The sequence below is a fragment of the Neovison vison genome, chromosome 14, assembly GCF_020171115.1.
Source record: "Neovison vison isolate M4711 chromosome 14, ASM_NN_V1, whole genome shotgun sequence".
NCBI lineage: Eukaryota > Metazoa > Chordata > Mammalia > Carnivora > Mustelidae > Neogale > Neogale vison.
In genome coordinates this window covers 26,599,316-26,619,653 of record NC_058104.1, presented here as the reverse complement: position 1 = coordinate 26,619,653, position 20,338 = coordinate 26,599,316, and positions in this window count along the sequence as shown.

Genomic DNA, 20,338 nt, shown 5'->3' with positions numbered 1-20,338 from the left:
TTTTGTACTTGCCTGTTAACTCTCCCATGCAAGTTCGGAACCTATAAGCTCTTTGAGAAAAAGGGCTAAACTCATTCCCTATTGCATCTCTTACACCCAGCCTAGTACGGCACACGGTGGGGTTCACTAATTCCTTCTTGAAAATGTGAAAAAAAGAAGGAATACATGACCTTACCAAAGAAACAGACTTAGCTATACAAAATCGATCAATCGATCAGTCAATCAATAAAAGGAGCCCGACATTGTTTTTATAAATCTCTCATCTAGGAGGTGAGTGCTTTATCTGCGGATCAGACGGCCTTTAATCTCCTAGAGATCAGTCAGGTCCTTTGATCTGAGAATCTTTTGGCTGCAGGATTTGAAATCTCTCCCCCACCCTCCCCAGATTTGTACACGTGATGGATTTAATACTAGACTCTATGGAAAGCTTCTTGACTTTATTCCTGCTAGCCTGTAAATCCTGACTTGTTTTATGGGTTCCTATCATGCATATTCAAACTAGGGAAAATAAGCTCAAGACTTTTTTCTCCCAAACATGACTAGATTTTAAAATTATTATTAATGTTAAAAGTAATACTTTTTTTTTTTTTTGTTTTATCACACTTGTGATACTGTGATTTATAGGAAACATATTTGGTCACCTGAATGATCAAATATATATATATATTTCTTATGTATGTTTATTCTCCACCATAGTTCCTAGCTAATAGCTCCCAAACCCTTGGATTTTTCCTAAGTGTTGAGAGTGATAAAGTCTTTTGTCGTGTTAATGAGGTTCTTTGGAATGTACCTAAAGATGGGGTGGTTGCCCCCCCTCTTCCCAGAGCCAGCCTGTGGTTTAGGGGATTGGAATTTTCAGTCCCATCCACTGACCTCCCCCAGAGAGAAGAGGGCCTGAGGACTGAATCATTCACCAATGGCCCAGGGGCCCATGATTTAATCAATCATACCCATTTAAAGAAGCTTCTATAAAAAGGACAGGTTTGGGGGAGCTTCTAGGTTGGTGAACACATGCAGATTCTGGGAGAGGTGTGCCCTTTCCCTGCAAACCTTGTTCTGTGCTCCTTTCCTGTCTTGGAGGTTCCTGAATTAGTAAGTAAAATGTTTCTCTGAGTTCTGGGAGCCATGCTAGCAAGTTAATTTAAGCCTGGGCAGTTGGTCAGAAATACAGGTAACAACCTGGACTTGCAATTGACATCTTGAGTTGAAAGGGGAATCTTTGGAAACTCCAGTCTGCCGTGGGTCAGTGAGAAGTACAGCTACCAATCTGGGGTAGCGATTGGCCTCTGAAGTTGAGAGCAGTCTTGTGGGACTGAGTCCCTTTCCTATGGAAACTCATCTCTGGGTCGATAACATCAGAACTGGGTTGAATGGAGTCGAATAGACCCCAGCTAGTCAGTGTAGGGAAGCCTACACACACACACACACACACACCCATACCCCACTGGAGAACTACGCCCTGAACCTCCAGAAAATAACACACACTTTTAGGGCATGTGATAGGTCCAACCTCAACCCACGGCATGCTGGGAAATGTAATCTATGGCTGGATGGCTCCTCCCTTCACCACAAATGTCCCAGGGACATTTGCTGGCTGCCTCTCCAGCATCATTTGCCTTCATAACAAAAGGCACGTTAGCTTTCCTTGTCCGAATTCACTCTCTATCGTTCTCAGCCACATGATTTAGATGGGGTGGACTCTTGTCGTGGTGGGTGGGCTTTGCCCCGTGTATGCCAAATTAGCAAGTCACACAGTACTAGCCGTGATGACGGGATCAAGGATGGGTCCTTTATAGAATTCAGGCCATTGGGAAAAGTGAATCCTCAGGCTTGTGTTAGAGTAGACAGAAAAGACCCTCCCTTTTATTTTCCCTGTGAGTATGTGAGGTCTGCATCAGCTCTGTCTTGCTGATATCACGTAATTCTAAATGACATAGACCAGGATTTCTCAACCTTCAGCACTAGTAACATTGGACAAGTGACATATATCTATACGCATAGTTACATGCACATGTATAAATAGCTGGATAGAGATCTCTATTTCTATCTCTCTTGTACATATATTCTTAAATTTTCTGTATGTTATTATGTTTTGACGCCTTAAAAAAAAAAAATCATTCTGGCTGGGGAGAGATTGCCCCTTCTGGGCTAAACCTGGCAAAGGGCCCAGCAGGGAAAGCATCCCTTTGATATGCCAGCTAACCAATGCCAAACTAGATCTCCTCTACCCAGCTTTCACTCCCCAGGAGACTGCTCTGCAGCTTTCATCATTCCAGAGGGGGGACCAGGCAGCTAGAGGCCACCCTGTGGCCCAAAGCCTGCTGGAATGATTCCAACTAGCCATCCTGAACTGTTGACCGTGTCTTACCTTGCCATTCTTTTTTTTTTTTTTTTTAAGACTTTATTTATTTATTTGACAGACAAAGATCACAAGTAGGCAGAGAGGCAGGCAGAGAGAGAGGAGGAAGCAGGCTCCCCACTGAGCAAAGAGCCCGATACGATACGGGGCTCGATCCCAGGACCCTGGGATCATGACCTGAGCTGAAGGCAGAGGCTTTAACTCACTGAGCCACCCAGGTGCCCCATTCTTTTTCTTTAGGTGTTCCTAAACACACAGTTTAAATAGCTTCACTGTCCATTTATTTCACTGGCTCTGTTTTTCTGTTGAGGCTTGCCTAATACAATAGGTTTGGAATCTATTGTCAGGACCGGACTGAGAAATTTTGCAGATTGTCTAAAGGGAGGGGGGTGGTAAAGCGGGTATCAAGGATTGCTCGTACCCCTGGCCCAAGCTAGTGCCTTCCCACCTGTCCTCGCAACTTGAAAGAGCAAAGGTTTTACGGAAGTCAGGCTCTAGCAGCTCACCTTGTGGGTTTCTAAGTGATTTTATCCTCTCCTTTGGTACTTTCCTGCAGAACAGGTTCACCTCTTCAGACCCTATTTGCCGTGCCTTACAGAGCCTGCACCTTTTGCTGCCCATGCTTAATTAGCAGCATTTTCCGGGCAAACCCACTAGAACTGCTTGCAAAACTCCATTTAAGTATAGTGAGCATGTCACTGTCATTCCAGCCCCAAGAATCTCTCGAGGACTTTTTCATTCCTTTCCCTAGTCTCCATCACCTTCCTGCTGTGCTTAGATGGTTAGGGATGGTGGTGGGTGGGATTTGAGCTGTGTTCTTCCAGAAGACCCCAGGTTAGAGGAGACGGATGGCTCTAAACCAGAATTCCCATATGGGGGGGGGTGGGCAGAATAAGGGATCGCATCTGAAGACTTTCAAAGGAGCCTGGCAGCCGCACGACTGATCTCCGGGGAAAGGACCATTCCTTTTGGTGGAGGCTTCATGGGAAGGTGGCTCGACTAACCAAGATCCTCCTGGAAATTTCTAGATGTGATCGACAACCTCTGCTCTGTGTGGGCAAACAGGCATCCGGGTAGTGAGTAATTGGGGCAAAGGCAAGGCAGGAGGGGGTCTGCAGTTGCTCTCCTTTTGAGGAGAGATAGTGGCTCTAAACGACAAGGCACAACAGTTTAAAAAATGAAGCCAAGCTCATTTGTAATCAGTCAGCCCATGGCCCTTTTCTCTTTTCCCATCACGAGTCAACGAGGGGGACAGACTCACTGTGGCTCTTGCTCCTGTCCAAGGCTTTCCCTGAAATTTGCAAAACCCAGGAAAGAGCCCTCTTCCGTCGTAAAAACATGTGCTTGTAATAAAAATAAGATTCATTCAATACTGATATATATACATACATACATATATATACATATATATGTGTGTGCATATATATATACATATATATGTATATATATATGTATATATATATATGAAAGAGGAAAGAGAAAAACCTTCTAAACTCCCTCCCACTACCCAGAGATAACCACTCTTAACATTTTGATAAAATTCTTCCAGATATTTCTAAATACACATTCCCTCCGTCTCCTTCTCTCTCTCTCTCTCTTTCTCATACGAGCACGTGCGCACCTGTGCACACACACACGCCCCCACACTCCTATGCAAATGAGAGCACATCCTGCTTGTTCCCTTATTCTATAACCTGCTTTTTAACTCCATATTATGCCATGGTCCTTTTTCTGGGTCAACAAATTTAGAAATACCTCATCAATTTTAATGGCTGCTTAAAATTCCACTGTGTGGTTAAAATGTACAATATTTAACCAGTTCCCTATTGGTGGACTTTTGGGTGGATTTCGATGTTTATTGTAGAGAGTGTCGCCTATGAAAACCCCTGCAGTTATATCTTGATCCACATGTATAATTTATTGCTCATTTAAACATCTCGCTCTTTTTTTAAGTACTGTAATAATAATAATAATAATAATAATGGTCTTTTCCAGGGTTGAGATGAGAAAATAATGTGGCATTTCCTGAGACTTCTGTGTCCCCTGGGAGAGTTCTCAGCATGGTAATGAAACCCAGAAGCCAGGCCCGAGTCCGTGCTGTCCAGAATTTTCTGATTATAAGGATCACGAGGATACATGCTGCAAGTCCTTGTTTCTGGGAATTCTAGGTCTGTGATCTAATGCAATAGTCTTAGGGGTTAAAATAGAGGCAACAGGCATGGGGGAGGGGGGGAAACTCAGGGCCAAAGAGAAGCAGGAAGAAACTGGGAACTCAGAGAAATCATGGGTTTTGTAACTGAGGTTTGAACCAAGTTTAAATGTCTGGGAGGGGACCCAGGAAGCCAGGAAAGGGTGATATGATGAGGTCTGTGTTAAGCACAAGATATATTGGAAGAATCAAAAGGGCTCACTGGCATTTGGAGGTCTGGGAAGGCTTCCTGGAGGAGGTCATCCCCAAATTGATGCTCTAAGGTGTTTTGGAAATGGTCAGGAGAATGAACCATGAGGAGGGGCTCAGGGGAGAGCATTCTGGGAAGAGGACAAAGTTGTTAGGAAAGCCAGGAGGGCTGAAAGTCATGGTGCTTGCCCTCACTGAGCCCCAAATCTAGACAAACAAATAAATAGTAAGTTCAAAACACAGTGCTGGGACGCCTGGGTGGCTCAGTTGGTTGAGCAGCTGCCTTCGGCTCAGGTCATGATCCCAGCGTCCTGGGATCGAGTCCCACATCGGGCTCCTTGCTCTGCAGGGAGCCTGCTTCTCCCTCTGCCTCTGCCTGCCATTCTGTCTGCCTGTGCTTGCTCTCTCGCCCTCTCTCTCTGATACATAAATAAATAAAATCTAAAAAAAAAACCAAAACAAAACACAGTGCTAACTGTGATAACAGTGGGTTCCAGGACCCAGACTGGGGAGATGCTTGGGGGTCTGAAACGACCGACCGAACCCTGACATTCTCTTGAAGGGCATTTCTTCCCTCTGGTCCCCATGGGCCCAGAGGAATTTTTCTGTAATTCAGAAAACAGTGCACTGGTGGTTGCTTCCATGGCTAAAATCATGTCGTTAAGCGTCTTCATTTTCACGTGGCCAAGATAGTAACTGAGGGAATTTACAACGTGGGAGGCACCATTTGGGAATGCCAACAAAGCTTTATGAATATCCACTCCCCACCCCCACCTTTTTGGGTGACTACTTGTTGTTTTACATGAGGAGTGAGAAACAGATTTGTGGCTGTCCGTAGAGTTGGGATTATGAGAAGGACTCTGGGAGAAAAGGTTCCCAAGAAACAGAAATGCCCCTGAGCTATATAACCTAAAAGTTTTGCGACTTCAAATTTTCCCTCATCAGCCTGTGGAGGTTCCTGGAATGTCTACCTCTAGCTGGGGGGGAAAGGGTGACTGTGAATGAGTGCTTATATATGCAGCATGGTGTGGGCCATGATTCTCTGACTGTGGTTCATGAGCAACATATTCTAGAATCATCTGGAAGCTTCCAGAAGGCACATCTTTGGGTCTGACACCTTGGCCCTTGGAAGTGGACCCTTCTGGCTGTTTATTTAACATCCATCTTGGCTCTGCTCCCATCGTCTTCTCTTTCCTAACAGAATCCAGATTTTGTGGTTCAGGTGGATGCCCTCCCCTGTGCCATATTAAAACGCTAGGAAAACTAATCTGGTATAATTTGACTGCTCTCAGGGAATTGGTATTTTGCTGCCTATGATTACTTCAGGAAGGGCCCTTGGACCTAATCTGGTCCAGTGAGAAGTACAGGGAAGCCTGTTGAAATCTCCAGGGAAGGTTCCTCTTTCCTAAGAAAAGTCAGGAGGAGAAATAGCATCTCTTTGTCCTTTGGCGCTGTTGACTCAGAACTGACACCGAAGGAGCAGAGAGAAGAGATGGACAGAACCTGGGCTCTTGATGGCACTTCTGAGTGGCTGAATTGGCCTGCCCCGAGGCTTGACCTCTCTGCAGACTTCGCTTATGTGAGGTATTAAACTCTTTTATTGAGTTGGAGTTTCTGTTGTCTGCAGTGGAAGCCCCATAAGCCGTATACACTCACTGAATCAGCATCCCTGGTCATGGGCCGGCCCCAGGCTTTTGTGATGTACACTCCAGTGTGGAAATCACCAGAGAAATCATGGGGACACTGGGCTGGCTGTCACAGGTCGTCATCTGACCCTGGCTTGACCACAAAGTTGCCAAGCCACTCAGAGCAAGTCATTTCCTCTCTCTGAGCCCCAGCTTCCTCACGGGACCAAGAAGGGATCTACCCCAGGAAATCTCTCCATCTTGGTCTTCTGCTGTTCTGCTAGAATATGACTCTAGGCGAGCATGGTGGGTACCCATGCCAGGAGAGAGCGCCAAGGGAAAGGTCTCACAAAATGCTTTGACATCAGTAGCAGAGTGGCAAGGAACTTTTTTATTATCTTAAACAAAAGCTGGCTGCAGATTTTCTGCTCTCTAGAGAAATGGTGTCATTAATCTCAGGGATTGGAAGGTTCTATTGTTTAGAAAAATGCCGTGATGGACATTTGGTTCTAACGTGGGGCATGACCCCTGCCCCCTTGCAGAGCCTGGGCGAATGATGGGGAAACAAGAGAGGGCTGAAGTTCTTGATATCCTACAGTCAAGGGCAAGGCAGCCCATCAAAAAAAGAGGATGGGAGGTTCAGAGCAGAAGGGAGATGAACAGAAGGTTTAGGGAAGGAGAAGCCTAAGGAGATGGATGGTGATAACGATGGGGCTCAGGAGGATGAGTCCAGAGAGGAATTTCCTCGGATGAGAAGTGGTCCATATTTACCAGGCAGTGACATCTAATGTCCAACGTCCTGGGAGAGTTTCAGAATCTGCCTATCCTGGGGCACCAGGGTGGCTCAAACGGTTGAGCGTCTACCTTCCGCTCAGGTCGTGATCCCAGGGTCATGGGATTGAGTCCTATGTGGGGCTCCCTGCTCAGCCGGGACACTCTTTTCCCTCTGCTTGCTCTTCCTCCTGCTTGTGCTCTCTCTTTTTCTCACTCTCTTTCCCTGTCAAATAAGTGAATAAAAATCTTAAAAAAAAAAAAAATCTACCCATCCTACAGAAGCAGGATCCCCCTTTGAAGACATCTAACCAGGTCCTGGTCATGACGCAGTTTTTCCAACTCCTGAACACTTGGTTAGTTTCAAGTAATGAGGATCCTGGAGGAGGGTGAAGCTCTATGACGTCAGCAGCCACTTCCGAAGGCTCGGGATCTGCTTTCCTGGGCGACGTGCATTATTTTCTTCTGCAGGCTGGTCTTTGGGAAACACTGAAACCCTCCCATGAGACTGGAAGTGGGCCTCTCAGCCCTCCCAGCCCTGCCTGGGATCTCCAGATGGCCTGGCGGGGCGGTGATGAAGCCACAGTTGCTAAGAAACCAGGGCTGTAGCTCCAACAGCTGAAGGTTGTAGGCTGTGCTGACATGATGGAGGACAATGGTACATCCCCAAACCACATCTGGTTGCAGATCTAATGGCTAAAAAATCACATTAATTAAGACACTGTGTCCTAGGGGGCTTTGCTCAGCTGCTTGCTCTTCCTTCATTCAACTTGTCACCTCCTGTTGAGTTTACTCAATGGAATTTTCCTGTTGGCATCCCCCACCAGACGGCTCTTCTTGCCATTGGCTTCTTAGTTCATACCTTATCATCTCTCATAGGAGTCATTGCCATAGACCTTCCCTGTCCCCCACCTCCCATCATTTCTAACCTCCCTGCACTCTTGAACTCGTCATCGGGATTCGTTAAATGTCTCAAGAGCTACTCGTAGCTCTAGTGTCATAAAAAATATCCTTCGGTTTTGACTAAATTTGACTGTCCCCCCCTTTTGTCTCCTGGTTCCCATCATTCACTTTTCTATTACAAATACCTTCACGAGATAAGAGCTTTTTAAGACCAGACTCCTTTTATAGATTCTCAGGGCAATTAGATAAGCAATTATGGATAGGAACGCGGGGACAGGTTTTGATTATTTTTTTATAGCTCAGTATTAACTCATACTCATAAGGACCCAAGCGCTCATTTCCATTTGACTTTTATTTCTGAGCTCCTTCTCTGTGTAGGGCACCAGGACAATTTCTGTAGAGACATGGGTCAGGCAGCTGTTGCCAAAGCTGACTGGTGTGGTCCTTGATGATAACTCTGTGTAGGGCTTAGTACTGTTTTCTGAGTTAATAACAGCATGTCCTTGGAACTTCTAGTTCTTGAAAATGTCCAAATAGAGTGCCTGAAACCACCTCATTTTGGTCATTTTTTCCCCTTAGTGATAGTCAAGTTCCTTCTCCATAGCTGTTCTAACTTGGCCAGGAAAGCATTTTAATTTTATTTTATATATATATATATATATTTTTTTTTAAAGATTTATATATTTATTTTAGAGAGAGAGAAAGACAGTGTGTGCTTCGGGGAAGGGCAGATGGAGAAAGAGAGAGAGAGAGATTCTCAAGCACGCTTCCTGCTGAGCATGGAGCCCACCCAACAAACGTGGGGCTTGGTCTTATGACCCCTAGGGTGGGGATGATAACCTCCAATCTCTCCCAGGGCCCAGCAGGGGAGGCCCATGAGTGGGGCAGGTGGTGGGGTGGTGGGGTGGGGTAGTGGAGGGGTCCTGCCGAGCCCTGTCCTCCCCATCCATCAGATGGCTGCTGTGTTCAGTGGGCCTTCTAATTCCTTTCAAGAGAAGCCATAAAATTATATTTTCATTTGAAACAACCCCTTTAAAGATACCGACAACGAGTTAAAACTTACTAGACATTGTGCGGGGAGGGGGCAAAAAAAAACAAAAACCCACAAGGGTTTCCCGAGACCTTATCCTTTAGCTCTGATGGATCAAGAACTTTCATTTCCTTTGCACAATCCGTGGCAGCTGCTTTTCTAGTGTCTGTCTGTCTGTCTGTCCTCACTAATCCACATACCATTCTGAGACACAGTCAGCTGTTCGTCAGAATGGAAGAGAGGGGTTCGGGCAGAGATTTTTTTTTTTTCTTGAACCAAAATATTAACTTTATTTAGCAAACACCTTTGCATGGCTTCCTATGTGCCAACCCTGTTCTCAGCACGAATATTAGCTGGTTTCACCCTCCTGAGACTGCAAGGCAGCTTCTGATGTAGGAAAGACGACGTTAGGGTTCGAAGCCAACAGCCAAGATGGGATTCTTGAGACATCTTTGGTGCAAAGGGCGATTTTATTAAAGCATGGGGACAGGACCTCTGGGCGGAAAGAGCAGCACTGGGGTCATGAGGAGTGGTCCAGTATATACCCCCAAGTTGGCAGGAGGTTAGGGAAAGTGTAAGTCTCTAAGAAATTTTGGAAGCAAGGTTTCTAGGACCTTGAAAGGGCTAGCTATTGTTGCAAAAGGTCATTTATTACCATCTAATAAAACCTTCTCATGAGACCCTTCAGATGTAGATCGGTGGGCCATATGCTTGGGGAATGATTGCCAACATATATCTTGGGGGGTTTAGAGATAAAGGAAGTATTCAAAGAAATTTTTATATGTTAAAACAGACTTCCAGGATCCTGGTTTGTTGGGGGGGAAGGGGCAGGCGGGGTTCAGGCTAGATGGCCTTTTACCCTTAGCAAAGTATTAACATTGAGGCAGTTGAGTTCTTAGAGGAAGTTCCCTCCGTCTGTTTCTAGGACCTGTCAATGGGCTGTAGGTAGTAAGGAAATTTAGTCATTTTCCTTCTGCCTTTGTTTCCCACGTCAGCTACTACATTAATCCCATACTATAGATGAGGAGACTAAGGCCAGTGAGGGTGTGTGACTTGCAGATGCCCTCAAGAAGGGCTGCAGCCAGGGGCGCCTGGGTGGCTCAGTGGGTTAAAGCCTCTGCCTTCGGTTAAAGGACCTCCTGATGCCGGGGTCCTGGGATCAAGTCCTGTATTGGGCTCTCTGCTCAGCAGGGAGCCTGCTTCCTCTCTCTCTCTGCCTGCTCCTCTGCCTACTTGTGATCTGTTTGTGAAATAAATAAATCAATAAAATCTTAAAAAAAAAAAAAAAAAAGAAGAAGGGCTTCAGCCAAGATTCAAACCTGGGAAGTTTGACCCCAAAGTCTGCACTCTAAATCCGTACTCCAGTAGCCTCTAGAAACAGACCAGAGAAAGCAAACTCTGCTTTCTAGTGAATGTAGAGTCATCCTTAAAATTGAAGAACTGGAGACAAGAAAATGTAAATGGGCCAGACACCAGATCTACTCTGAGGGGCAATGAAAACTCACGGTAAGGACCCAAACATTTTCTTCTGTCTCCACCGTGGAAAGCAGCCTGGGGTCCCATGCGGTCCCCGTTCTCCTGTGTTCTGTACCGCTGCTAGGGTATCACAGAGGAGGAGGTGGATACTAAGCCTGAGAAATACAGAGAAATGAGGTAAAATATTTGTCTCCTATAAAAGATAATTGGACCCGGAGAGAGGATTTGAAAGGCTGTCTTTAAAAAAAAGGAAGCTGAATTCGTTTCTAGTCAGCAGAAGTATTCTTGGCAAGATAAGCGTCAGGGTGGGGGGTGGGCAGGGAATGAAAGGGGCAAGCATATTTATGTTTCCTCAAGAATGCTCCAAGTTCAGGGAGCACTGTGTGGTGAAAACAAGCAGCCCCGTGGGTCTGTTCTTGATGACATGGATGGCATGGTCAAAATTGCCGACACTCTACCAGAACCTCTGGGCACGGCTTCGGGTCCTACCAGTCCCTTCGGGATTATTGTGATAAACTTACAGGAGACACAATACTGGGGTTCTCAAGTGTAAATGAAGTTTCTGTACAGGCTTTGGGAAAGCCCGGAGGGTCTCCAAAAGTGGGAGGCCTTCTGGGTGGTGGAAGGCTGGTCATGGAGTCCGAGGTCATCCAAGTTCTCCCTTTGCTGTGTTTTGAGTTTTGCGGTGTGAACGTGAGGATGAAGCCAACTAGCATGATGGGGAGGGTGGGTTTGAGTCTCTTACAAGGTGGGGTGGTGGGGGTCCTGGGAGGAAAAGCCTGGTGGGAAGAGATGCGGGGGGTGGGTGGGAGTTCAGGGTGAAGGTGGGGAGACTCCGGTCGACTGGGTTTAAGCAGCATCTCTGACTTTATCTGTACTTGGGTTGGGATCTCTGGAACAGCAGCCCTGGGGTGGCCAGAGAAGGCCCAAGGAAATCTTAGGAGAAGGAGCTCTGGTCTACACTTCCCAGATATGAACTGGAGAACTCCAGAGTCTACACCCAGCTGGCCCAGGATGAAAAATACCTAGCACACAGGCTGTCACTTCCCTGTCCTGCACTCATGGCAGACATTACTAATCAATCCCAGCAGGTTGTCTTGGAAGCCTGGATATGGTCCCAGAGTCCTTTTCAGCATTGCTACTACCAATCAAATGGACTTGGCCCAAGAGAGGAACTCTACGGGGCCTCCCTGATGCCCTACCCAAGGACTCACTCAATCTCTTCTTCTTGACTTCCACCATGTTGGAGGGAAACAGCGTGACACGTTAGTTAGGGTCTGGTATCAGCCCTGGGGTATGAATCCCAGCCCTACCTCCTACTGTTTGGGATCTTTGTCTCATTGCTTATCCACACCAAGTTTCAACTTCCTCCCCTGTGCAGTGAGGCAACACCAGCATCTACCCTGTAGGAGAAATGATAATGGTAACGCACACACGCGTGTGCATGTGTGTCAATATCTAGCATGATGTTTGACTAGGTGTTCTACAAATGAGGTTCCTCCCCGCCCCCCCCAATAAGGAGCCCCACAAAAGGTGTTGGGGAAGGGTTTGGCATCAGCTGGATGGTAGAAGTGTGAGAGGCGGAATTGAAATGGCAGGAGATGGGGTAGTCAGGGGCTAGGCCATGCAAGACTTTGAGGTCAGTGTAGGGACTTTGCCTCTTTCTTAAGATCAAGTGGAGCAGGAGATGGACAGGTTGGGGTCCTCATAGTTTGCCATTCTCCTTCCTGCCACAGGGCTTTGGTTCAAGCTTGTCCCATTTTGCTAGAATGTTCTTTGTCTCCTCTTTCAAGCCCACCAGCATCTCATTAACTCTAATTTCGTTTTAAAAGATTTTATTTATTTATTTGAGAGAGAGAGAGAGAGAGAGAGAGATCATGAACAGATGGGAAGGGTAGAAGGAGAAGCAAATTCCCCACTTAGCAGGGGGCCTGACACAGGACTTGATCCCAAGACCCTGGGATCATGACCTGAGCTGAAAGTGGACCACTTAACTGACTGAGCCACCCAGGCACCCACATCTCATTAACTCCTGAAGATCTTCCAGTTGGCTCTCAACCATCACCTTCTCAGGAAAGCCTTTTCTGATCTCCCATGCCCTTCTGTTATATGTCCCCTTGTGGCCATATCCTCAACCTCCAACCAACCTGTTACCTGCTACTGGCAGCTTCATACCTATTTATGTGGTTAGATGACAAAACCAGGCTCCTCACTACACCATGCCTGGTGAGACTGGGGGCTTGGCTTTGCCCAGCATTCTCTCTCCAGAGCCTAGCACCTAACCTGATACACGGTAGAGGCCCAACAGTTGTCTCCTAGAAATATTATTCTGGTCATAGGGTCATGATGGAGGCAGGGAGATCAGTGAGGAAGCCATTACTCCAAACCAAATGAAAAGTCTAGGTGGCCTTGAACTAGGATGGGGACAACCCAGACAAAGGAAAAGTACATGATGTCAGGAGCTACGAAGGAAGCTTTGTCTTGATAAATTACCGGCAGGCAGTTTTTGTTATTCCTCTTTCCTTCTGTGGATTTTACAATGCCTTTGTGCTTAACAGAAATTCCCAAAGGAGAAGGAAAGGAAACTACAAAGTATTTGCATCATGGGATGGGTGAAGTCTTATTCCCCCTGCTAATCAGAAGTGGACAGAGCCTATCTGGCCAATCCCATTCTTCCAGATCCCTGCAAAGGTTGTTACCCGCCTTTGAAATCTGCACCTCGCTCTGCCATCTCACTGCTCCAAATCCCCAGTAGGAGTGTCTTAGGAGCTCAGGGAATTAACTGCTGAGTGGCAGAGGAACAGGCTTATTGAAGTCATCAAAGCTGAAAGCGCCTTTGAACTGGGATGTGTCCTGCCGAGCATTTTATGAATATGCAGAATCAAACAGGAGCCGGTGGAAGCCAGAGGAAGCAGGCAGAAAGAGGCTCTCTTTAAAATCCCAGCCAATGGAGGCACACATTTCAACTCATTAAAACACACAACAGGCTGTTACAGACACTTTCCAAAACAGCTTTCTATTGAGTAATATCCTGGGGGACTTTTATTTATTTATTATTCTTTGTAGAAAGTTTTCCAGGGGCAACACCAAAAGTTCTAAGGCAGGCGGTGGTCTCTAAGGGCTGGACGGAAGAGGAGGGCAGCTTTCCTGCGGGTGACAAATCAAATCGCGGAATTGGGCTTTCAAAAGGCACTTTCCTCCTTTTCCAATTTATCTGTCTAATCTCCCTGATTCATTTACACTTTTCAGTTTGATGGTCTGCACTTGACAGCGGGGCCCATATGCTTGCCGCTTTTGATGGAAAAGATTCTGCCTGGATTCTCTTCTTTAGTTTTAATTTCCTAATTTTAGGTTCTGCTCTCGGTTTTTTTAACCACTTGCGAAAGTGAATGGCTTCCTCTCCAGCAGCATGCCTCAGCGGAAGGCTCCCTCTCTCTCCCTGAAGTCTGACGGTCCTGCACGGGGTGACCTTGAGGATTTCTCAGGTGTGGAGCAAAGCCTTATTGCCAGTTCCTTAGGCAGGAGACTTCCCCAGGGAGACGGCCCCCTCTCTTGGGGGGTTGGAGCAGAAGGTGTGATTTTCCTTATTTGATAGGAAAGTCTTCATCCCTCCTTCAAGTCCTTGGGTATCCTGAGTTTTCTTACTCGACATTCCAAATCCACGGGAGCCTTCTATTTCTGTCTTCCCTCTAAGCAAAAACCACTTAAGGATACGTAAAGAAAATGTAACTACAGTGGGCAGCTAAAATCTGCTACTTTCTATCGCCCAATACAAAATAATAAGACCCAAGACTCTCCCTATCTCCTTCTCCAGGTCAGTTTCCTTGCATGTAAACATGGTACTGATTCTTTACATCTTGGGAGAACTGTGTCATGTGACTTTGCACAGCCCTCTCACTCTCACGCTGGACAGCCATGTGACTTGATTCGGCCAATGAGATGTGAGCAAATGTCACGCAAGTAGAGGCAGGGAAATGCGTCATGATGGGTTCCTCACTTCTGCAAGAAGGAGATTCCCAGGTCCCCAGGGGGAGGACAAGAGACAGACCCGTGGAGCAGAAGTCAAGCTCCCAGTCATCGCGGCTGACGTCTAGCTGAGACAGGAAGAACATTTGAAACCAAGAGGATTTGTGAGCTAAAATAACTATTGTTTCAAAACACTGAGTTTTGGGGCAGTTTGCAGCATTCGTTTTTAGCAACAGATCACTATTATTTCCTGAGAATGTAACTATGAGTTAATGATAGCTCTGTATGTCCCTCAGTGTTTCAGGGAACATGGGTGACATAGTTGGGTGTTTGGGGAGAAAGCCACGTGTTGATAAGAGTGTTATAAGCTGGGTTAGTTTTTTTTTCAGGAGAGATGCCTGAGAGTTTTCAACCAAGAAGACTCAGAAATTGAACCCCTGGAAGCCAGGGAAGGTCTTCCTTACCTTTAGCTTGTTTCTCCTTTATTCTTTTGGTGGGAGAAGGTTATATATTACAGTACTGTGCAACTGTTGTTGGCATTCTGTATCGTTGGCATTACCTCTCCAGAACTTACTCATCTTATAACCAAAAATTGGTACCTTTTGACCAACATCTCCCCATTTTTCCCGCCCTCCAGCTGCTGGCGACTCCTGGATCTACTCTTTGTGTCTATGAGTTCAGTTTTTCTAAGATTCCACATATAAGTGAGATCGTACAGTACTCGTCTTTCTCCGTTTGACTTACTTCACTTAGCATAATGCCCTCATTTCATCCATGTTGTTGTAAATGGATGAATAATGAACACTCTTTCTCAGTAAATATGTGTGTGTGTGTGTGTGTGTGTGTCCTCATCTATTTAGTGGATCTATCAATGGATGCTTAGGTTGTTTCCATGTCTTGTCTATTGTAAATAATGCTGCTTTAAACATGGGGCTTCAGATATGTCTTAGACATACTGATTTCATTTTCTTTGGAAATCTATACCCCGAGGTGGGATTGCTGACATCGTCTGTTACCATATTTCTTAATTCCTGGGTGCCATTGATTGCAAGACAAACTATTGTCAACAAATTATTGATTTAACATCTTTTTTGGGCGGGGGGAGTGACATTAAATGTACATATCAGTTACATGCGTGGGTGGCGCAGTTGGTTAAGGTTCAACTCTTGATTCCTGCTCGGTTCGTGACTTCAGGGTCGTGAGATCGAGCCCCATGCTGGCTTGGTGCTGGGCGTGGGGCCTGCTGAGATTCTCTCTCTCCCTCCTCCTCTGCCCCTCTCCACTGTTCATGCTCACTCACTTTTTCTCTCTGGAAAACAACAACAACAACAACAACAAAAACAACAACAAAAAAAGAAGCTGGGTTCTTTGTAGATTAGTTTCTCAAAGTGAATTTTGAAAAATACAAAATCCATAGTTTGATATTATGGGATGTTAAGCCAATTTTTAAAAAAAGATTTCATTTATTTATTTGACACAGAGAGAGAGATCACAAGTAGGCAGAGAGGCAGGCAGAGAGAGAGGGGGAAGCAGGCTCCCCACTGAGCAGAAAGTCTGATGCGGTGCTCGATCCAGGATCCTGAGATCATGACCTGAGCCGAAGGCAGAAACTTAACCCTCTGAGCCACCAGGCACCCCTGTTAAGCCAATTTTTAAGAATTTTTTTTTTTTTAACAAAAGGAAAAGAAGGCCATGATCCCATTAATTTGAGAAACATTGCATTAAGCAGAATTGTAGAGGTGTCTTTATTGCAGGACTTTTCAGGGCCTTTAATGCCCTATAATCTTCCCCACAGTGATTTCTGCACCTTAGGGGACTCGCACTGGGACACACTACAGGCTGGGATACGCAGCATGCCTTGCTAGGAATTGCCTCTTCCTTAACCACATGATAGTGGGAGCCGCTGTGTAGAAAATTCACCCTGCTCCTATGACCTCAGAGAGTGATGGCGTGAATCAAACTGGAATAATCAGAATATGCTGTCCCCTTCAAATAATAAGTCCCTTCTGGAATCTGTACTTGGACCTTGGCACAAGAAGAGGCAGTGTCTTCCCGTAACATGCAAAATTCAGGAGCTCTTGGTACATTGTATGTTCTGGGATGGCAATTGTGAAGGCAGCATGTCCAACACTTCGGGGTACTACCCTTTCATAGGGAAAGATCTTTAGGACTGTGCCCCACCATATTCACTTCATGCAATTGCATTCTTCTGGGTTTCATCATACCCATCCAGACTGTTTTCCTCTTGTAATGAGAATTCCAAATCTAGGCAAGAGCTGGCAGTGATTCCGTGGTTTCAGTATTGCTGTGGCTGGTATCTCTGTACTTCTCTTGATCTTTCCCTCATAGTCACAGAGTGGCTGCTGCCTTTCCAGTCATCTTTTCTTTATCCAAACCTGGATAACAGAAGGAAGGGTCATGTCTGCTGCATTTTACTTTTTGCCAAGAAAGTTAAAGCCTACCCAGGTCCTAGAAATCCTTGCAGCAGAATTCCATTATGTCTCAATGGCCAGAATTGGGGCCTGTTTTTCACACCGCCCCACCATAGACCATGGTTTAGAGAAGGTAGTTCTTGAATGGTCCTCAAAAGGAATTTTTAAAAATATTTTTAAAGGGTTCTATAATAATAGTGATAATAATAACCACCATCATCATAATAAATCATTTGTGATGGAGACCATCTGTGTCCCTCAAAAGCTATGACATTCACCATCTGGCCCTTGACAGAAAATGTCTACCAAGCCCTGGCTTAGGGCATGGATTCTAGAGTCAGTCTACCTATGTTCAAAGCCCAGCTCTGCCTCTCACTGGCTGTGTGACCTTGGGCAAGTTACTTGACTGCACAGATTCCTCATCTGTAAAGTTGGGTTGTCAATAGCACCCACCTCATAGAGTTACTGGAAGAATGAAATGGACCATCATATATAAAGTCTGAGACTAATGCCTGGCGCATGGTAAGGACGATGTAAGTCCTGCCACATACTGGTGTCCACGGAGGCATTGGGCAAACCAGATGGGGCAAGGCAGAACTTCTGCCATGTTATTGACTAAGCTGAAACTCGGCACGCATGCTTCGAGCTTCAGGCTTGTATAAGCTAAGCTGTCTTTAGTCCCAGGTGTGTGATGCACTGTGTTCTTAACCGCACTTGCAGGTGTATCTGTACACGTACACAAACACTACAGGAAAAAGCAGGCTGGATTCATGCCAGCAGGATGGCAAGGCGAATGGTGGCTTGCTCCAGCTGTCCTGTCTCCCAGGAGTCGCTCGGCCAACCCTCGCATCTTCTCAAGCTCTCCTGTCCTGCTGTGACACCGCGTGGTTTCTTAGCAAAGTAAGGATGAGCAGCTGGTTCTCAGGGGTGTTCCAGCGAGCCGTTTTCGGCTGGCATCTGGGTGCAGCGGCTGTCACTGCTGCTGCGTGTTGAGTCACTGCGCTGCTCTGTCGGGGAGAAGGTGTGCACAGAGGAAGGTACCGATTCAAGAACCATCAGGGATGCCATTCTTTATTCTCCGAAGTAACTGGGTGCTGAGACCTTTTGAACAGGCACACCAGAGGACCATCCAGGACCCCGTGGCCCATAGTTATTGGTTGGAATTGACCCAAGCTATGTGACCTTTAAAAAATTTGTTTAAAGATGTTTTTAATTTTATTTTTTCTTCTCTTTAAAACAATTCTATTTTTTCAGTGTTCCAAGATTCATTGTTCATGTATCACACCCAACGCTCCATGCAATACGTGCAAAATTTATTTATTTTAGATAAAGAGAGAAGCGGGGGAGGGGGGAGCATGGGGAGGAGTAGGGAGAGGGACAAGCAGATTCCCGGCTGAGAGCAGAGCCTGACTTGGGGCTCAGTCTCACAACCCTGAGATCATGACCTGAGCTGAAATCAAGAGTCACATGCTTAATGGACTGAACCACCCAGAAGCCCCCCAAATTGTGTTATCTTAAAGTCACTAATCTTTATTTTTTTTCTTTTTTAAGATTTTACTTATTTATTTGACAGAGAGAGAGAGCAAGAGTGCTCAAGCTTGGGGAGCAGCAGGCAGAGGGAGAGGAAGAAGCAGGCTCTCTACTGAGCAAGAAGCCTGATGTGGGACTCGATCCCAGGACCCTGAGATCATGACCTGAGCCGAAGGCAGAAGCTTAACCGGCTGAGCCACCCAGGTGCCCTGACACTTAATCTTCTTAAACTTCAGTTTTCCTCATCTGGAAGATGGGAACAATGATGGTTTTTGTCTCATATGGTTAACGGTAGGATCAGAAGAGAGTATTCTAAAGCAGGGGTTAGCAAACTACTGTCTATTAGCTAAGAATGGATTTTGCATTTTTAAATGGTTGAACAAAAATAAAAAGCAAAATAATGTTTCACAATGCAGCAAAGTCACATGAAATTTAAATTTCAGTGTCTACAAATAAAGTTTTATAGAAACACACCCATGCTCATTCTTTTACATATTGTTTCTACCATATTCTGCAACAACGGTGGAGTTGAGCAGCTGTGCTAAAGACAGCCTGTGTCACAAAGACGACAATATTTACTATCTAGCCTTTTATGCACCACTGAAGAGTGAGAGCATCATGTAAGGGAAGAGAAGCCAGTAAAAGGTGTGTCATCCAGGTGGGTCCCTTGGCCCTAATCCCACTGGGCAGCTCTGGGAATTGGGGTAGAATATAGACTTCGTGTTATCTGATCCAAGGACCAATATCAATTGTTGGGGAAGGAGTGCAGCATTGATTTCCTGGTATTTCTGAGAATAGACATACCATCTTGAATATACTAAGGGCTCCAGAAGTAGTAACCATTAATAAAAAAATATTAAGACAGATAACTGTGAAAATTGGCAAAGGATGTCAGTTAAGTCAGGCTCTGTGTGACCTTGGGCAAATACTTAACTTCTCTGAACCTCATTAAGACTGTAGTCAGGATTAAATGAGATAATTCTTGGCACCAAGTAAGTGTGCCATAAATTTTAATTACTATTAATACTTATTGGGTTGAAATATATTCACATATTGAGTCAGGTTCATAAAACTTTTATGAAAATTGTGTCTGTTTCTTTTAAAATCCCTGAGCATGTAATAAGATTCTGTAATTAAAATATTCAAGAAATCTAAGGGCCAGAGAAGTCAAATATTAATGAGTTGAGAAAGGAGAATATGGTCTGATGGTGCCATTTTGTGGGAGTGTTACAGAAGTACCTGGATGCCCGTGTCTGAGCATAGATATGTCCTAATACTTAATTAATTTCCAAAGTCTCTGCCACAGATCTCATTTTTATGGAGTGAGAAGGCTCAGGAAGTTCAGGACATGCTTCTAAAAGTCCTCTTGGTGTCCTTGAGACTTTTCAATCCACTTGACTTCAACAAACTAAGGTCTGGGTGCACGTGGGCCAGTCATTGTTAGAGACTGGGGACACGGACCTAATTGAGGTGTAGTCTCCACATTCAAGCCACTCCTAGTCTGCATGAGATGTTCTTACCCTGATCACAACAGCCTCACCCATGCTCTTGAAGATACAAGAGGGAGGTTAACTCAGAGTCAGCAAAGGAGTCTCCTACTTGAAGACAAGTGTGGGTCTGGAAGGATGAGACGGATTTTACAGTCAGGAAAGAGGAGAATGAACAATGATTTCCTACAAAAGGAGGAAACTTGAAAGAATGCTTGGTGACTGCACTTAGTCCATTAGGAATAAGGTTGGAGTCAGAAAGATGGGGTTGCGCCATCTTGCAATGGCATCTCCCATTTGAATTTGGGAGCCATCAGATGTTTCAGAGCAGGGAACTAACATGATCAAATGTTCTGTTAAA